Below are 21,884 nucleotides of genomic sequence, written 5' to 3' on the forward strand. Positions count from 1 at the left end.
CACCATTATTGGGATTTCTTTTATTATGACTTACACAATATGAAAGCCCATTCCTCTGTATGTGCCTTTGGTTATTTATATGAACGGAACAGCACGGAACAGCACGGAACAGCAGATACAATATGTTCTTATAGGCTGTAATGAGGAATGAAGATGTTTGAAGCAGTGAGATTTACTTGATCACTATAGATTTACATACTCACACAATGTAATAGAATTATGGCTGCTTCATTTTAATGTAAACTGAAGGTAGTGCTGTTATATTTTTTAACCTGAAGGAAATCCAAAATAGTATATTTTGAATTGTAAGAGATCACACAGAAACACAAATATGGGCTAGTACCTTAAACTTTGCAATACATTTATTCTCTTTTAATTATTTCACCAAATTATTTTCTTGATCCTTCAGAAAGCCTTTTACAATGGTATTAAAATAATCCTGTATATAACTGAAAGTACTGTGCAAGTGCTATTTGATGTACTCTAATCCAAGCTCCACAGTATTATGAGTGCAAACTAGTTTAAAAGTGGTGCTCCTCAAAGAAGCACCAATATTCTATATTCTTCCCTGGCTGGTAGTGTTTGAACAGAGGGAAGTTTGCAGATCTATTGGTAAGGACAGATCTTAAATCCAAATTTAAGTGGATAATATTAAAATGCTTTCCATATGCCTGCCAATAGTCATGCCCGGATGGTGACAGTCTAGCGTTTTACATTTTTGCTTGTCTTAAGCATTTTCTTGTCACAAAGGATGACAATCCATGCACACTGTCACACCATAAATGTAAAGAACATGAACAATTCTACCAGACCCTTTACCTGAAACACAAAGGCCTCAGTGATTTTCATCTCCCACAAAAGCTCTCTATCTGATTTGCCACTGATCTGCACAGTGGATCTTCAAATAAGCTTGATAGTTGAATGTAGTGAGAGCTATCTTTTCAGTGTGTATTACGATGTCTATTGATTAGGGAGTATAATGGTGTTTGTTCGAAAACAAAAGCAAATGCACACATTCATGCACACACACACACACACACACAAGCACACAGTAAGGAAATAATGAATTTGATAAGTAGTGCAGAGGCCTGGGGATCATCTGGCTGTTATCACCACTGTCCACTGTCTAATCCTCTGGCAGGTACGGGGCAGGATAGCTTAACCAGACAGTTACAGCTTGGCAACAACAATGCCCTGCGTCTATGTGTGTGTGTGTGTGTGTGTGCATCTGTGTGTGTCTGTGTGTCTAGCTGTACAGTATATAATTGTCTTTCGGATTGGCTGAGTCAGTTTGTAAGTTAGAAATAGTCTATTTATATATGTGGGTGCTTCTATCATTTTAGTCACTTTGCTGAATGTGATGCAGGTAATCTTAAAATCTGTGTAACAGTTTCTGCATTTTTGTATGTGTGTAAACAAGAAAAATAATCCCCGGTCTTTCTATAGTGGCTCTGTGAGGCTGTAACATACTTAGGCTGCATTTAGACTGAAATCAGCCATGCGTTTAAACAATGCAGGGGACAGGGTTGGTGGGCGCATGTTGTTTAGGTACCGGTGAAACAATGAAATACAATATAGGAGTTGGACCTACATATTTATGCATTTAAAGGATTATCAGACGTTAAAACACAGCACACTGGTTGGTAATACTCAGAGAGAGTTTTTAACAAGTCTGAAAGGTGATCACAGCATGATTGTGATGTTTGTAAGGTAAACAGAAGAAACACTGGATTCGCGCTATAAAGCAATTCACCAAGAATGCACACTTGCATGTAAAACAATTGTGCTAAATGCTAAAATTGACATGCTAAAATGTTCACAATGACAATGCTAATGTGATAATGAGCAGGTATAATATTTACCCTGTTCATCATTTTAATTCAACTTGTTAGCATACTAACAGAGTTGTTAGGTTTCATCCTCTGGTGGTTGAAAAGGGGGTTTCTGTATGATTGAGTTGTTAATATGTCAGTCTGGACCAAAGTAGAGTGACAGAACAACATTACTGTCTCCAGAGCAATGCTGCTAGTGTGACTAAAAAGCGTGTCTGAATGTTTAAGCATGTTGGCCCCTGGTGATACATTCCCACTTAACATGAGAACCACTGAGATTCACATTCTAATAAAGTCGCACACTAATGAGATGACTTTGCAAAACAAACATGTGATCAAAGTAGTCTTAAGTATACAGATTCGATACACATTTGCATAAAATATTAATAAACAAGTTAAATATGTAAATTCCATTTAATGACCTATTGAAAGCAACAGCGTTAAGAGTGTTAAAAAAGCATACATATTTAATTCTGACACACAAACAAAATAGTATGTGTACTCCACATTAATTAACTGTGATGGCATCCACAAATGTCTTTCTGTCAATGAATATTCATAGTACATTATGCATCTACTGTACATGCAACATTTTTTATGTGATCATCCATAGAATCATAAGTACATAGAAAATACTTTATGCCTTTTACCGCATCAGCATTTTGATGAAGTGATGTAGCCCTGCAGCACAGGCGTCAGACTGTAGTCAATCTCATTAGATGTAATTAAAAGTTGACCTTGAACGATATCACAAGTAAGCACTGCAACAAAGTTACGCCTGTGCCGCCAATTTTGGCAGCAAACCGTGGCTATCAGAAAGTAATTACCTTGTTGATATACTGTCTCTGCATCTCAATCTAATCTCTCGTCCATAGAGGAGCCCGTAAAATAGATAAACTACATTTCATCACACATTTCTTTAGCTCAGACTTTATCACCTTCCCCATTAGTTTGATCTATCATTGCAATTGATTACAAAGGAACATTTAAAACAACTATTATTTCACTATCAATCATCTGCTATCCATATTTGTGCCTTGTGATGAGTAACTCATCTTAAAACATGTGAACTGAGCTAGTAAACTAAAACATTGAGCTTTGTTTCCTTATTTTATAGCCCTGTGTAATCTCTCAGTCTCTTTTTGTCTCTCATTAATTTCTTTGTCTTACCTGGAAACTGGCTGACAGGTTTTGAGTTGGGAGAGGTGCCAGGTACAGTAAGTGCAGGAGGGACATCCAGTAAAAGACTAGAGGCTCTGCTCTTTCTGTTTTATATGTGGCCTCTCCAACTATTTTAGGATGAAAAATGGAAGCCCAGTTCAGCATGGGGTCAGAGATGGGCTGCTGGGCTCAGGCATATCACTTTACTGACTGCACTCATGCTAATTAAACATTACTATTAATAATCGTCAATCTCCACCTCTCATTCCAGCCAGACTTCTTTTCTTATAATCACCCTTTCTCGGCCCTCCCTTCCTCTAACGCTGACTCCTTCCTCCCTCCAGGCATTTGATTTCTCCACCTAATTTTCTCACTCCTCCCACCCGAGGGACCTCGCTCCTTCCTCCAATCCCCCTCTGATCCAATCTCTCCCCTTCTCTTTCACTTTGCCTCTCTCTGACTCTGTTCTTTTAAACTTTTAATTTTCACTTTCAATTCTCATCTACCGTTTTCTCCTTCAAGGCATTCAGCATCATCAGTGACAATTTATGAGGGTCAGTCCTCCTATACTACTAGTGTTTTTTTTTTACTATTCTAAAACATCAGAGAGAAGGTAGTAATAGAACAAAGTCTCTTTTGGCTAATTCTTACATTCAAACCCATGTTATCTGCCCCAACCTCCTTAGTGCTGCTTCACCTGCCAGTCTTTTAACTTTTCAGTTTACAATGATTATAGAGGCAGATTTACCCCCATATACTTTAAAAGTAATTTTAGAAACAATAAAAACTTAATTTCAGATAGTGGTACTATGAAGAAGTTTCCCACATCAAGTCAGCAACTGCAGATTTTAATGGTTGATATGACAACTACTGCTGGTACTTTATCAGCTGTGGCTATCTAGCTAATTTTAAAAAAAGCTACGTAGCTTGTTCATGTTTCCACCTTGTTTTAAAATGATAATCTTGTCAAAGAGGCGTATTCCTGATGACTAGATACACAATACCATGGTAAAAGGCTGAGGTTATAAGCCACATGTCTATCTACTGGCATAAAGTTAGCATCCTCAATCATGTTTTCAAAGTGTTCACTTTAAACATTACAAGAAAGAAGAACTAGTTGAAGTGTTTAGCAAACATACCTTTTGGGTAACGCTGGCTGGTTTTACTGGTGTGTAAACTGCCCCAAATTCAATAAAGAGCAGAACAGAGTAGCAAATCTTAGCCTAAACTCTCTAGCATCCAGGAAACCAGCCCAGACAAAGTGGTTAAATACTACACAGGGGATGTGCAGGACATTTTTTTAAATTAACTGTAACCCCATAAACTAATTAATTAATAATATGCTCATTGGCTTATGTAGAGCTGCCAAAAACAGAGTTTCCATTCCTTACACTTTCACTTGTGATTTTAACTTTTTGAAAGGCTAAAAAAAGACACCATCAATCATAATTCTTTAGATGCTGAGTATCACCCTCACTATAGCCCCATGTACACTGGAAAAATCCATGGCTTGGTAGGCTTCCTGTGTCTAGTTACAAAGTTGCAAAGCTATGATTGGACAATTGCTGTTTGGGGGAAGGGGTAAGCAAACAGTAAATGGATTCTCTCATCCAGTTGAAGATTGAATTAAAAAATTTGTGGAAATTGTGGTATTATGTGAAAGCAATACCCAAAAGTGCATTGATCCAGAAAGCCTGTATGGTTCATAGTTCATCTACAAAGCCATATTGTTACTGTGTAGACAGGCTTTTCATCGCTTACCCCAATAATAAAACACTCAGGCATTGGCAGGATATACATCCCTCCGAAACAGCGTCAGCACTCCCTGCCCAGGAATCCTCCCTAGGGCTCGCTTGTAGATATGAGGTGATTATACATCACAGCGAACATCAGCTGTTTCCACCGGTGATATTACTGAAGAACCTCTCACAGTGACCTTTACGGGGCTTTGGTTGAGAGAGACAGATTTGAGACTCAAAGGCTACTGTCTGTACATGAAACCCATAAACAAGTTTTGTTGGGGGGGATAGATTTATGTGTGTGAGTCTCTGTGTGCGTGATGTGAATGTTTGCGTGTGTTGGAGTGTGGGGAATGGTGTGACTGTGCATGAGACATGAAAACAGGGATCAGTCTTCTCTGACTGCTACTTTCAACAACAGGTGTCATTACTGTCATGGTATTATATTGATGTAATAGCTATCAAATTTATGATAGACTTTTTATTGATGTGGGATGTTTTGTTCCGCAGTTTTTGAAAGTGGCAGAGATATATTACCTTTGAAACTTTATCATTTTTTTGAGAATGTCTCAACCTGCAATAATATATATATATATATATATATAAGTGTGTGTGTATTAATAACCTCTGTTTACCCTCTATCATGTGAATAATCATATGTAGAACACTGACGAACAGTGTTGGGCAGCAACACATTACTGCTGATGTAATTACTTTTTTCAGTAATGTGTAGTAGGATTACAATGACTTCTACAGTGCTGTATATGTAACGCTAGCTGTTGGATGGTCATTAATATGTTCCAAACTGTAACCTGCCTGCTTGTTAAACCACAAACATCTCAATCTCTATTTCTACATGTGTTAATCACATAAGATGCAGCATGTGGGTGTAAAGAGGATTTTGAATTGTATAACAGCAACTTTGACAGAACTGACGACTAATTACCGAAAGCAATGTAACGAGTAATATAATGCTGTGTTACTTTTGCTACTGTGTAATTAGTAATTGATTGCAGTTTTCAGAATAACTCGCCCAACACTGCTGACAAACTATCTAATAGTCATTTTGATATGAAGACTAGCTGATCTGCCTACTTCTTTTAAACTTGCCTGTGAATCTCTTTCATCTCTTTCTGTCCTCTACTCTGTATTCCCCTCCACATAACTGCACAGGGACATCACTCCCAGTCCAATTCTAACCTTCTTCTCAAAGTCCTAAATCTTTTTAACTATTACATGCCCTTTCACTCATCCCTCCTTCAACCGTCTTTATCTAAATTTGGTGCAACATTGATACTCTCTCTCCTTACATCTTTCACCTTTGCTGGTACAAATGTATCACCTTCTCCAACCCCTCACTGCAGCCAAAGGGCTCTAGAGGAGGTGAGGTGGGGGTGAGGTGGCAGGGACCTTGATCCCATGATGTACCAGGGTGCCTCTTACAGTTTTCTTTGGGCTGACAAGGGGCTCAGCAGGGGGAGGAAGGAAGGAATGAGAGAAGGAGGTGATAGAGCAGTGACAAGCCAGGGAGGGAGGGAGAGAGATGGAGGTGGATGTTGAAAGGAGAGTGATTAAAAGAGGAGCTCCAGCAGAGCAAAAGACAAAAGTAAAAAGCGAGAGATGCGACCAGTGAAATGGTAGAAGTCCACAACAGATCTCATCAGGGAATGTTAGTTTTAGATAAGGCATGGAAAGGTTTGTGGAGCACGGTGGGGAAAAAACTTGCAGAATTGCTGAAAATGAGGAAGAGATATTTCCAAAATTGAAAGGTTTTATCTCACCCAAAGTCTTCATGGCTATTGCTTGGAAAGGAAAACCCTCTGGTTTACTGGAGACTAAAGGGATGGAAACCTTTCATAGACTATGTTTTCCTTCTATTCCCTTATTAACAGCAACATGACTTGATACCTAATCAACACAAACACCTTGTAGCCAAACAGTATCAGAATTTGATTCCCAGTTGTCCTTTCGGCTTCATTAAAAAGGCTTTTGGCTTGTGTGATTACTTATGGGACTCCAATTCATAATGGCTTGTTTGCGACTGTTTCAAATGGATATATGAGTCACATGGGAGCCGAATGGCATATTAATGTGGGAATTTAAAACCTTCCAGAGTGAAAATGTATGTGGATTTTCCATTGGGGCTTCCTTAGCAGTTAGGCAAACCATCACCAGATCTATTATTAATCACACAAACAATTACTGTTTATTCTGAAATCCTCCTGAGGGTGTTTCACTTTAGTTTGTTAGTCAAATGATGATCAAATGTTTGTAGTGCAGAACAAACATGTTAGTTCAAATTTTAAAACAGTACACTAATTATAATTTCTAAATTGGTGTTGAGTGAGTAGTGTGACTTTATCTACACTACTAATTTCCACCTAGTGTTTCCAATGTCTTCTTTTGGCATACCATACAAACTTCAGATCTAACTTCCTTCAGGTTATGAGCACATCATGAGACATTTATATTACTTACTGAAACTTAGAACAAAGATAAGTTATTCTTGGGCTCAACTGAGAGGGTAAAAGAATTCCTGGGAGGAAAAGAAAAGTGAAAGAGTGGTGGTGATAAGAGAAGAGAGATGCTGAGAGGGAGATGCTTTTGAACTTGAGTCTAGGTAAGCCAACATAATGCTGACATGTTTTGAACCTGTTTAAGGGTAGCAGAGCGAGATAGTGAGAGAAACTGAAAGTATGCCTCCAGTCTGTTTCAGTTTCTGCACTCCTTTTGATTTTCTGCTTTAAAACAATATGGATTTGACATACATTTTGAAAAAGAAAAAAAAGAAGAGGAAAACACCTAAATATCACAAGATTTTTTTTCACACAACTGAGGTGTATCCAAAGGTTTGGTTTTAACTTTGGTAGGGACATTTTTTGTTGGACAGCCAAAATAATTATGTATGTGTACTTGCTCCCTATCACTCTATTATCTATACTAGGCACAAATGCACACATAAAGAGCCTGACTCTGCAAAAGGTTTACTTTACTGAACATGCATTTTCTGACTCACCTGAAATCCCACTCATATCATGATTATTTTTTTATTTTATTGAGAGACTACTTAATTATAAATCTGGGACCAAAATTACTATTTAAAATTTCATAGACTGTTAAAATAAAATTAATGTATGACAACCTGTACAGTAGGTACTGTGCCGCTCTGTAACTCACTGCTATGAGGTTTTCAAACATCATACAAGATTCTGTCCATTGTTCATATTGTGGATTTGGAAGACACAACTCAAGAGTGTCAAGGTAGGGCCGCAGTGATGCTGAAATCAATCTTTAAATCGTCCCAAAAGCTTATATTTTTCATTCAGCTCCTGAACTTGAACCTGGCTAAATCTTTTATTATGACATCAGAGCTCACCTGAGAGGCTTCAGCTCATCTGTCTGTGTGTTTCTATGAGCTCTTTGCCAGATAATCAGGTTGAGTATCCTCGCATCTCTCTTTCACTATCGAGAAAATCCAACTGTAACTACCCCATTCAGCAACATGCATGCATTATCCTAACAACCATTGACTGATGTATTATCAAATGGAAAAGATCGTACCATCAGTGCACAGTTAACGGCTGATGGCACCTATTCTTGTCACTTGACTTGTGATCCCCATATTCTTTAGTGGGTGAAGCTGCTGTTTGAAGGCTTCTTGTCTGAGCTAAATGTCATAAAGCAGAGGACTATCCTTGCAGGCTGCAGCTCCATCTTTTTTGATTATATCATATGCAATTTAACCATTCACATCACACTCAGTCTGCTTGTTTGACTTTTAAAACACTGATATGAGCTTGTAAAGCCTCCATGGGCACAAGTACAAGTACTACATAACTCTGCACTATTGAACTTTACATTTGCTCCTTGCCTTGTGCTTAGCAACATAAACACATTATCAAGACACTTACTTGTTATTAGTTGATAGAACAAAGTACCTCTTACATTATCTTCTTCTAGCACATATTGTTTAAATAGCACAGCATATTACCAGTATTATCATGTTAATACATGGACTAGGTTCAGTTGCTTTACTGTTGGTTTTACTCTAAAGGTTTCTGGATAAGAACAGTTGCTAAAAATCAAAACTACATTTGACGGGAACTGGGGTGTTTGATTTCAGTGTTCCTCTGCACATGGCAGGTCGTCTCTACACTGCAGGCAGACTTTGATTTAACATCTGATCAAATTATGCATTTAGAACAGAGTTCCACCATTAGCATCTTTCTGACAAGGTTTTGCATTTCATATAAAGTCAATGTGTTTGATTCATTTCATTTGGAGCAGCGTATGAGTGCTGAAGATTGAGCAAATGTGACAGGCTTGATAGACAAGGACATGAGAGAGGGAGAAAGACATGATTGCATGGAACAAATGCTGAAGTAGACACTAACTACAGTAAAGCGCATCTCATGGGAAGAATACTCATAACATTTTATATTATTCTATCAAGAAACCAACTCAGTGTGTTCATGTAAAAATAAATGAAGATTGTTAAAGGCTTAGTAAATGTTTAAGGTGGAGGCACCTACACTTTTTCAATCAGTATTATGACACACTCATATGCTGCTAGGCAGCATAATCTTTGTCCTCCCTGTGCATTATATTACTCTCTCTCAGCAGTTTTTCCCCATCTTTCTCTCACACTGAAAAGGTGCAGCAAATGGAGTAGGAAATGTTAAAGGCAGAGATGGATGGAAAAATAAAGAGGCAGAGAATCAGAAAAGAAGAGAACTGGAGACAATGTCATGTGCTGAGCAGGGGAAATAATAGATAGATAGATAGATAGATAGATAGATAGATAGATAGATAGATAGATAGATAGATAGATAGATAGATAGATAGATAGATAGATAGATAGATAGATAGATAGATAGATAGATAGATAGATAGATAGATAGATAGATAGATAGATAGATAGATAGATAGATAGATAGATAGATAGATAGATAGATAGATAGATAGATAGATAGATAGATAGATAGATAGGGGTGAGGGGCATGATATCTGACAGAAGAAATGAGAATGAGACAGGAGAAGGACAGGAATGATTTGCCTATTAATAGGAAATCCAATCTAATCTCGTCTGCTGTCTGTTTTTGGGTGTGTGTGTGTGTGTGTGTGTGTGTGTGTGTGTGTGTGTGTGTGTGTGTGTGTGTGTGTGTGTGTGTGTGTGTGTGTGTGTGTGTGTGTATCCATGTGTGTCCAGTATCCACCTTTCTGCATTAATATCAAGGCATCAAGAATCCCCCCCCCCCCCCCCCCCCCCCCCCCCCAACCACCCACCCACCCACCCCCCTCCACTGTATAATCAGAATCTGTAAAGATATAAGGCTTAACTCATCAGGCTCATTTTGATGCAAGAGAACAGTCGTCGCTGCAGGGCCTGCAGATATTGGACAGAGCACACCCTCTATCAAAAGAACAGAGATACCAAGATACCAAGAGACCTAGAGGACAGAAAGAATGATTGACCTGTCTGTATACACACAGAAGGATGACGGCTTGACAGAGAAAAGCTGGGATGATGGAGGGGAAAAAGAAGAGTCAAAAGGCCGTGCAAAGGAAAAGAGGATTTGTTGGATGTAATTTAGGGAGGATGATGTATGTGTGTGGTGATGGAAGACTGTCAAGTATTCATCTATGTTTCAGTCTGTTCCTCTGGACAGTCTGGAAAATTAGATCTCTCAGGTCAGTGTTGGATCTATCCAAGCCAAGAGGTGTCAAGTCTGTTGTTTTTATCAGCAACAGTATCTTTATCGATATCATCACTACATTCCATCCTATAATCCAGTGTCAATGGATTTTAAGGTCACTACATCAAAAGGAAGCGTGTAGAATGTAGTGGTATCTTTGCAGAAATTGAACATAATATTTAAAAGTATGTATTAATAAGTGTATAATCACCTGAAAATAAAGAACCATTGTGTTGTGACCTTAGACTGAGCACTTTGAGTGACCATATTTTCAAACCCACAAACCAGGACCCTTAAAGTCTGTGTAAAATAAGAATAAATATGTGTTCTGAGTTTGACATACCACAGAAAAGTGTGTTGTTAACCACCCTGCCAAATTTGAATGATTAAAAAAATCGCCAGATATATGAAATTAGGCTTCAAAGTTGTGAAAAAACCAGCCTTTCTCTCTGCTCCCAAACGCTGTGGGCGTGCCCGCCGAGTTCACTGAAACCCCGCCCCCTACCAAGTGTCACCTGTCAATCAAAGTCACCACCTCTACCAGAAACATGGACACTACGTCTGAGAGCTTTCTGCTGCTAACTCAGCTGCTAGCCCGGCGGCTAACCTAGCTAACTGGCTAACTGTAGACTGTAGTCGTAGTAGTAGTAGTAGTAGTAGTGTGCGCTGAATGTATTTATACCTACAGCAGCAGGGGCAGGTTTATGCCAATCACCGCCGCGTCGCCCACTAAATCCTGAACACAGAAATCTTGAAACACAGTTTGTGAAGCCTAGCTCCACAATTCAATTCTAAATGGTTGAAATGCTTTTTACACCTTTTTTAGAAATACATTTATGACCTATTTAATGTGTTTAGAAGAAAATGTCTGAATTCACTTTACACAGTCTTTAAGTGTACCACGTTTTCACCAGGATGGGGAACACTTATTTCAATGCACACCTTTCAACACCATGGACAGCGCCTCAACAGAAAAAAAGTGTGTTTTGTCTTCCAAAATCGACCAAGGTATTTGTCAATATGCAGGCTGCCAACTGTGACACAGTTCTCACAGGTTTTAGTTTTTTAACAAAACAAGGTAAAAATCTCATTAAGGCCTATGAATACTTTATAATATTTTAATCACGATATATTCACCTGAAAATAAGAATCATTGTGTTTTCATTGACTTAGAATGAGCCCTACATATGTACATAGGGAATGGATATTCTTCCACGGAGCCCGCCATGTTGCACTGCTTTGTTTCTACAACAGACAAATCAAACACTGGCTCTAGAGAGGGCCTTGTGCGCTTTTTTGAAGTTTTTACGGCCACTATAGATTCTCATATATGTATGGAAGGGGAGGGGAAGGGGATTCAGCTGGTTGCAATCTGAAATATCACCTCTAGATGCCACTAAATCCTACACACCGGTCTTTTAGGTTTATAGTCTTATTTTTTATAAATCATCATCTTTGTTCTTATAACACTTGAGATCTGGAGATGTAGTGCCACTGGTGTATACGGTTTTGCAATAAACTTTATTAGCAATTTTTAAAGTCTAAATCAATATATAAAGTCTAAATCTAATATAAAATGTTATCCAAAAAGACAAAACTATCTACAGAAAAAACATTGTCATGACATGAACACATAGACACATACAGCCAAAAGCCAAAAACAAATCTATAAATCTCCTTTCAAAAGTCAATAAAAACACAAGTGTAGAGAGACATACACATAAACAACCACATACACAAACTGGCAAACACGCTGTCAAGGAATGCAGAGCAACAGTGTGTGAAGTGCAGGGTGTAGATGGGAGGATTGTATGATTCACACAGTATCTGGTTCCGGCCTTGGCTATCAGAATAGTGTGAACCGAGGCAACAGGTGTCAGGGAGTAGTTGAGACTGACTGTCAAGTCAAATAGCCGGCCACCTAGAACCTGGTTCTGATTGAGGTTTTTACCCGTTTAAGGGGAATTTTTCCGAGTGCTTGCTCATGCGGGAATGTTGAGTCTCTGTAAAATAAAGAGTATAGTCTAGACCTGAACTATGTGAAAAGTACTCTGAGGTAACTTCTGCTGTGATTTGGCGATTTTGGATATAAATAAAATGAAATTGAATGACTGAGTTCAGAAGCAATATGGGTTTAAGTACCCAGATATGACAAGGAGACAGACTCAGAGAGATGGGAGAGGAGACAAAAGGGAGACACAAGTTTCCAAACAAGGAAGAAAATGTTATGATTGTGACATATATTATTGGAAGAATGAATTCTAACAGAAGTTGAGGTAGGGAAGAGGGACTGTTTTGTGAGATAGCATTTTGATCTATATTGGGATAGAAAAGTGAAGAAAAGACCAAGGGTATACCACAAAGTGAATGGATGTCTACATAGAGCATGTGTGGTCATGGGTGTCCCTAGAGGAGGAGTACAATCTCAACAAAACATGATTGTGACAAAAAGAGGCAACTACCGTAGCTTGAGGCTGAAGCCAATGTGTATTCAATGTCATCGACAGCCACTAGACGCTGGCTCCAAAATATCACTTGCTCCAAATGACATTCAAAAATCATCAACTTCTCTTTAGATATATTAAGTCACTAGGCCCTCTTAATGAGTGTGCTGGTGGTCATTTTGGAAATTATTGCTCTGTTAATAAGGTTTAAATATTTGAATAGTCTTTGATGTCTGCTTTGTAGGCGTTGATCAGTAGCTGTGATTGACAGTTGACTCACCTGCTGCAGCTGCTCCTGTGCCGGGTACAAAAACGTCCCCATTAGCACAATCTACTTGTTCGCTTACTGTATTAAATGCTAAGTTAATTTTTTTTTTGTTGGGAGAAGTAATTTCCATTTTTCTCATGAAAGTTAACGGAGGATGCTTTTGAAACAAAAACTTGTAAGCAGGTGAAAGTTCAGGGAGTCTATGGATGCACATATAGGATATTTTTCGAACTTCAGAATTTTATAGTTTTTTACCAAATTGTATTAAATGAATGTCCAGGGTAGTTAGGTGTATATTGTCTGTATTCAAATGTGGGTCATGTACACTCTGTTATACTGGCTGCAAACTCAATGTGAATCATGGGGAATGTAAGTGACAGGTGGGCAGAAACAGTGCTGTAAACCAATCACAAAATGGATATTAAATGTTTGAGTTATGGTTCGAACAGTGTGTCAAATATTTTGTTACAGGGGGGTTACATTGATCTGTATTGAATTCAGACACATGCACACACGTGCACATTAATCAGAGAGACAGTATGAGTATTTACAACATTTTTAAAAAGGAAGATGAAGGGAATTTAATAAGGACAATTGCTCTACACACACACTCGCACAAATACATGATCACTTACACTTAGACATAGAGATTCATACTATATGTAACCCTCCTCTTACTCTCACGGTTGAACACCTACATAAGTATGCAGATATACACATATACAGTGGACTACAATCATGCATACATGCATATTCTTTAAAAAATGAACAAAGAGCTGAATGACCTTGAAGTTCAGTGTGTACAGAAAAATGTGTTTGCTATGGTATGTGTGGGATGTGGGCAGTATATCGAACTCTAACAAATCACTACTGTCAGGCAATAAAAAAAAGAAAATCTCTGAAGATTATACCGCCCTTAAATCCTTTCTAGCCTGAATTATATCAGTAGCATATGGCCACATCTGCACACTATGATAATAACCAGCAAAGACTATCTGTCACAGACGGCCTGACGTTCATGTGTTCCCTTTGTTAATCCAAGGGCAATTTGGTATTACTTCGCTACTAAGTACAGCATTAGAGCAAAATAAGACCAATAGCAAGGCAGGCGTTCAGGAAGAAAACAGCACCTGTTCTGCACTCTCATCCTGCAGATGTCTGACCTAACCTGCTCTTTATGGGCAGTATATGTTTAAGAGTCACTCCTAAGTGAATGGTCCATTAAAACAGATAATGCTAACTGGCTAACAGTGTGCTGTGTACTGAAAGCGAGCTGCATTGCGGTTAAAATCGAATTTCAGTCAAGGACTCACTCTGGTGAAGGATTCTTCTGGAGACTCTGCCAGTTTGCAAGGTAGAAAGGAGGAACCTATTATCATTACATCATCAATCAATTAAATGTCTAAATGAAGCCATTTGTGTACAGTGTAAGGGTAGTGTGTGTATTTACAGATTAATTCTGGCCTCATTTATCTCTGTCCAATATGTGTGTGCACTTGTGAATGTGCACCTCAGCACGTTAATAAGTGTTGCTCTCTTTCTCTCTCTCTCTGTATGTGTGTAGTAGTAGTCAAGGTTAGGGTTAGGGTAAATCTCCAGGAAATTAATGTAAGTCTATGTAATGTCTATGTATGTATGTACCAGGTTGCAGGGGGATGGGAGGTGCACATTGACATTAGAGAGACACTATAATTACATCAAGTTAATGCACTGGAATCTCGTGTGCATCGATCCACTCTGTGCTAATGTCCCATGCCAGCATGACTTGTTAGCCTTATTAAGTGCACACCTACAGCCGCAGCGTGATCTGATTAGATGAAAGAGCAGTAGCTCAACCCACACTCTGAGCCACTGCTTTCTGTCTTGTATGCAGCATCAGTGACTGTAAATATGGTTTAACGAAGCAGGCAAATTATGGAAAACTTTTTTTTCTTTCCTGTGGAACCCAGAAAAGCAAAGTCCTCTTATCCAACTGTAACCAGACTGTGTTTAATTCTATGCCCTACATAAAGAGAAATTGGTTTCCTTTTAATTCCTGGATTAAAATGAGTTCACCCGCAACCAACTGCAGTGCATTTTATGAAGGAGAGTGCAGAGTGTAGCTCTAATTGAGCAGTTTGGGTGAGGTGCTGCCGAGCATTTGAACAAACTCTGCATCATTCATAACTTCTTGGGGAAACAGATGTAATGAATCATTCAAAGAACAGCTTGCTCTGACTGTTCCCTTGGCAGAAATACATAAAAGACTTGATTAAAGAACAAAGAAACAGTCTCACCTGGGATTGTTGAATATCACTTGGGAAATATGTTAATATAAAACATTAGGATAATGATAATGAGCGCAGCTATACAAAGTGGTTGGTATTAATACAGTAGATGTTTTACAGCTAATGGAAAGTTTTAAAAAATCCACATCAAACAAGTTGGTCAATGGGCATTTGAAATATTAATAATATGAGCTATGTTGTGATTGAAATATAAGTCCTTAGGTAATTACATTTTATGGAGGAAAAGAGAAGAGAAAAGAAAAGAAGAGAGGAATGAAGAAGTGGAGAGACGAGAAGAGAAGAGAAGAGAAGAGAAGAGAAGAGAAGAGAAGAGAAGAGAAGAGAAGAGAAGAGAAGAGAAGAGAAGAGAAGAGAAGAGAAGAGAAGAGAAGAGAAGAGAAGAGAAGAGAAGAGAAGACGTTTTAGAAAACTGTTGTGTCAGAGCTCCTCTGTGGAAAAAAATGAGCATCCAGTTGCCCCAGGATTCAATTTCAGCTTTAGTTTCTTCTCTCAGGCTTTCATGCATAGCTTGCTTTGGATCAAACAGCGTCCTCAAAATGTGACTTTGTCTGCTGCTGGTTCACCCTTTGGCCTGTTCATCTCTCTCTCACTACACACACACGCTCCTCACTTTCATCACAATAAGTCAATGATCATACCTTTACATTAACCTCTTGGAATTACCATTGAGAGACTTTGTTCTTGTTCTGACCCTGCATTGTTAATGTGCATTAACTCCTACATCGGCTGTGGGGCAGCATTACATAATGTGCAATATATACTGTATGCGTTCCAAATCATTGTTTATGTGTTTGTGTAGGCATTTATACATGCATGTATGAACATTGCCTCCATATATGTGAGTGGGATTTGTAAATGCTCTGGTTGGACAGAGTCATGCCTGCATGTGTGTGTGCGCGCTGCATCTTTTGTGTGTAGGCTGAACAGTGAACCAGTATTGGAATTCATTATTGTATTGTATAGCCTAAAGTGCAGTGATAACGTAGGAGCTGTTCTGTAACATCACACTCCGGTTCTTCCCCTGACCGTCAAGCTCTGCGGAGGAAGTGTGTGTGTGTGTGTGTGTGTGTGTGTGTGTGTGTGTGTGTGTGTGTGTGTGTGTGTGTGTGTGTGTGTGTGTGTGTGTGTGTGTGTGTGTGTGTGTGTGTGTTAGAAAGAAAGAACGAAAGAAAGAAAAACCTCACAGAACTCGTGAGGGGGAATAATGATCAATACTTTGACCTTTGTTGTTACCACCTGAAGGGTACAGTAGCTGCTGCACCCAATGGAGTTACCGGTCTGCATCAAAACTTCACTACTACATGTCAGCATTCACACAGTTCTGTGTGTGCGTGTATGTGTGTGTAGTGTGGGTAGCACACAGAGAGCTGCAGGTTGTACAGTTCGTCATACATACTGCACAGTACACCAAAGGTTCTTTACTTCTTTACTTAAAAACAAACAGGTGAAGTGAATAGAGAGATGATAAGGCAGAAGAGCGAGAGGGAGAGAGAAACAAAGGGAGTGCATGACAGAAAGAGGAGAGAGAGAGAGAAATAGAAGGTGTGTTTGAAAAAGAATGATTTCCTCTGATCCCCTCGTCCCCTTGCTAGGGCTTCAGTTCATCATTCATCCAATAACACTTCACCCGTCAACCCTGACTGCTTGGCAACATGAATTGAAGCTGCCAGGAGTTAGGACACATGTCACACATCAGGTCACATACATTTTTTCCCCTCTTTCCCCGGTGCTCTCAAATCACATCACACACACACACACACACTCCCACAGAGACAGAAACACACCCCTGCCCACAGAGGACTCGGTTGTAGTAGTTGTTGAACCAGGCCTGCCAATAAAATCTCCTGACGTGGAATCGGAGGTGACAGGTGAGGCAGGTGAGGAGAGGAGCAGGGACGTGGGGGAAGGTGGAACAGGGATGGAGACAAGGAGACAGACAGGGGGAGTAATTAGGAGAGGCATGTGATGCTGGAGAGAGGAGACGGTAGAGATGAGACAGAGAGAGGAGGTTTGGGGTGAAAGAGGACATGATAACAGGTACATGTTCACAAGAGTGGTGGTGATTCTGCTGTGATGACAGTTTGATTAAACTAATAAGGGGCCAAATTGTTGATGACCCTTTTTTAATCCTGTAGCTGAACCTTCATCTCAAAGGGAAGAAATGTACACTTCAAACTATGCTTTTTTTGTCTTTTAGCCTTCCCTTATTTTCCATCACCTCTCTCCTCCTGGTGTGTTTTTCACAATTTTGCCTTCCCTCCTCTCCTTTTCATCTTCTTTTCTCCCACGACATCATAGCTCCTCTCCTTTCCTCCCCCCTTCTTCTCTCGTCAAGGTAACATCTTGTGCCATGCCGCAAGTTAGTTCTCTCTAACTGATCTGGGAGCTGCCAGCTGCCATTTCTTTCAATTCATCATCGTGCTATTCACTATTCAGGTGAGATGAGACGAGATCAGTCGCTGTGCCTCGCTGGGCAGGTGTCTCCTTGCATCTCAAGTAGCTACTGAATGTTTCATGTAAAGAAGATGTAATTAAACATGTAGTCAAATGTACTGTATGTGTGTAAGAGTGTGGAGTATGTATATATATTAAGAAAATGTTCTGTGATTAAGGTGGAAAATGGGTAAACAGACTTGCCTTGTGCTGTGGTGATCTGGATTCAAAACACTCATGAAAACCCGCTATACCTACAGGATGAGATCTGTTTTACTCTAAAATAATTCTAGCCCACTAGCAGCACACCTCGAGGGATGCCCCCCTTTTGTCCAAACTGCAATTGCCATGTTTTTGTTCACACACAATAATAACCCCCTCAGAATGAACTGTCATAACGTTGGTGGTCCTCTGACTTATCATCTAACACCAACTTTTTGTGACCAAATACCTTCAAAGCTAATGACGTTCCAACTGCCTCTCAACTGTACATTTTGTTTAATGCTCATTAGCAAAGGTTAGCATGCAAACACACTAAACTACAATAGTGATCATGGTACACATTATACCTGCTAAACATCAGCATGTTAGCATTGTGAGCATATTAGCATTTTGATGTTAGCATTGTTAACCATTCCTCCACCTTATACTAACAGTTCTTTTCCTGTGAAGGCACTCTGTAAAGTTTTTACATTCACATTTCATGTTTTGTTGTTTATGGGATTTCTTATGCACCTGTCTACTTCCAATTGATTCTTACTAATTATTTAAAAAAGAAGGGGGATAAAAAAGAAAAAAACGTTGCATCTAGCACACTTTGTCATTGCACTTGCACCTGGTCAGCTACTTGGAAATTTGTTGAGTCTTTTTGAGTCTAAAAGCATGTATGAGCAAGTATCAAAGTGTAATATAAAAAGTAATTATGTGTATCCTCAAGACTTAGAAAACATGTTCAATGCATTTGCTTTTATCTCTTAAGCTAAGTCCCATCAGCAAAGTCAGTGTTCCTCAAGTAAGAACCGGGCCTCCTCATAGGGTCCATATTACAGATTAATCACACACTGCGCTAGTCTGTCTCTGCCAGCTACATGATTTAAAAGGTGCTTTGAGTGAGGACTGAGTGAGTTTGGGGGAGGGTGTGGATAGAGGGAGGGGGGTTGTCCTTGGATCCAAGTTTTATCCATTTAATGCCAGAGTAATGTTAGAGTACCTCCAGAGAAGTGCTCTCATATCATAAATTGGGATTATAGCCAGAATGGGAAGAAGCAGAGTGAAAATGTTAATGACTAAATAGCAACACAATGAGACTTCGCTTCCTGTGTCTCTGCTTTTATGTTTGTTTTATGTTGATGACAGTTTGGCTTCATTTTCTCCTCCATTCTTGTTTTTTTTTTTTTCTCTTTATTTTAAAAAAAATGTTATTTCTCTCATTTGGGAGTGTGGCTCCGCTCCATCAGCTTGAAACTGCAGAGACAATGTGTCCCAAATTAACACTCTAATCTATTTCTCTGCCTCTCCATCCATCTACTGCCTCTCATTTGGCTGTCCTTCCTTCCCTCTCTCTTTCTCTCACTCTCTTCTTCCTATCAATTTTACGCTTTCATTTTGACTCTTAGGAACACACATCTATGTGGTCTCACCTAATCATCGTCCTCTTCTGGCACATTTTGCATCCCCCATCCTCTCACCCCTAAATCCTTGATTTCCCCACACCCTCCCTCTCTCTCTCCTTTTATCTCTCTCCATTCCTGTATACCTCCACCCCTCTGGCAGGATCATTTGGCCACAGCAGACGGGCTCTTATACTCCAGGTGTGGTGCATTGAATGATGACCACAGGAGGCCAAGGATGTGACACACACACACACACACACACACATATAGCAAGCAGCCAATGGTCCCTATCGATGCCCTTCTCTGCCCAGCATCACTCCTTTTTTCTTCCAGGAAAACTATCTGTCATGTTTTGCCAGTCAGCGTCTGCTGTGGCCGCTCACTATAATACCTGCTTCAGACAATAGCGTTATCACTCTGTGGCTAATAAATGGGCTTGCAAAAACACACCCTATTCATATATAGCTGGCACACACCAGGGCACAGGCACACTAATATATAATGACATTTCACATAAATATACACACAGAAACAAGCGTGGTCCAATCCTTTTGAGGCTCTATGTGAAAAATGTGTATTCCATGCCATCGCCTCGTCCACTGGGTCCTCTGCCAAGCCATTACTCTGTCCTGTCCTCTCCTCTTCTCTCCCTTTTTCTCATTCCAAATGGATTAATTCATCTAGCCGATTAAATAGACAGCAGCATCAATAGTTTTCAAGACTGCGCTATCATTATTTTGCTGGGAGCTCAGTGAGGTGTAAAAATGGCTATTATAAATAGTTGGGGAAGACATAAGAATCACTGTATCTGAATGGGAGTCTCTGAATGGAAGTAATCTTTCATGGTAGAAATCAGTGTGACATGTGTGAGCGCTGAGGAGAATTTTCTGAATTAATTACTTTTCTTATTGATATTTTTGCATTTGTGCGAGTCAGACTTGAGGGACAGATTAATGCAGTTTCGTCATTAATCACAAAATGAAAATGGCTCCATTGTTAGCAGTAGTTTTTAATCAAGCAAAGTAGATAACAGGTTTGGAAATGCAAAGAGAGTCAGTAAAACAATGAGGACATAAAACATGAAATAGCTCAGTTATGCCACCTCAAACACATCAAGTGTAATTGAAAGGTATTATTTTGTTTTCCTGAAAACTAATACAGTAAGATGACTCTTTTTAGTAGCAATTGAATTTTGTGTGGTGACATGGACACCACTGCAATAAAACTATGTTTTAAATAAATAGAAACATCACTCAGGCCTCTTCTATTGCTTCATCAAGCAGAAAATAGAATGGTTTTAGGATGCATGTGTGGCTCAAACTATAGAAAAGGTTGAGAAACCGTCTTCAAGGGAGTATTGCAGGGAACACCTCAGAAAACACTAGAAAACATTATTATGATCATGGGAGCCAGTGACACTATAAATAATGTCTCATGACAATCTACTTACAATTTATTATAATATTTTTTTATTTTTAGCAGGTGTGTATGTTTTAACAATGGAAGTCAGTTTATTTCAAATGACATGTCCAAATACAACTTAAACTCTTTTGCTTGTTGGGGCAGCAGGAGAGGTCTGAGTAGTGTGTTGCATGTTGGTGAAAGTCAGTCTCTGCAAATCCTGACGGTAAATATTTTAAGTTTACAGAGGTGAGTTTCATCCTCCCCCCCCCCCCCCCCTTTTTTTTTTTTTTTACCACTTAGCCAATCCCAGCATGAACAAGGCAAGAGCTGTGTTATCCTGGACAAGTTGTCCTGGACTCACAACTAAAAGCAATTTAGAGCCCCTAATTAAAAATAAATATATATATAATAAATAAAATAATTCCTAAATCCCTAACCCTCTTTAAAAATTTGTTTACAGACACACATGCTCTTTACAAACTAAACTGCTACATATAATCCTCAGCCTTGCCTTTTGTTTCCCTGCTGATACAATGTTAACCTTGTCCCATGAAATGCTAATAAGTTTAATAAAAAACAGATGTGATCATTATGATAATGGTCAAGTTTAAGTATTTATCCAGATTATTATAGGCAGTGAACAGGGATGTGATGGCAGCAAAGGTTACTCTTCTGTAGTATTTCATGTGCTTTGCATCACCAACAGAATGTATCTCATTTAAATGATACACATGACCTTGACTTTGACTGTGAAATCCCCTTTTCTCTGTGATCAGTGTCAACATCCTGCAGCCTGCACGTCAGTCAGTGTGATCTCCCCTCCTATGTCTCTTTACTGCACTGCCTCATGATTTTTGCTGTCGTCTTCTCTTGCTTTATTCCTCAGCATTGCAAGACAAAGAGCCTGAAGGCTAACGTGACACCCCAGATGGTTTGTTGTGCAGAACCATCTGAGAAGTCGTCCTTGGAAAGTGTTTGGGAAAGGACACTTTCAAAAAATACTTGG

The sequence above is a fragment of the Scomber scombrus genome, chromosome 18, assembly GCF_963691925.1.
Source record: "Scomber scombrus chromosome 18, fScoSco1.1, whole genome shotgun sequence".
NCBI classification, from domain to species: Eukaryota; Metazoa; Chordata; class Actinopteri; order Scombriformes; family Scombridae; genus Scomber; species Scomber scombrus.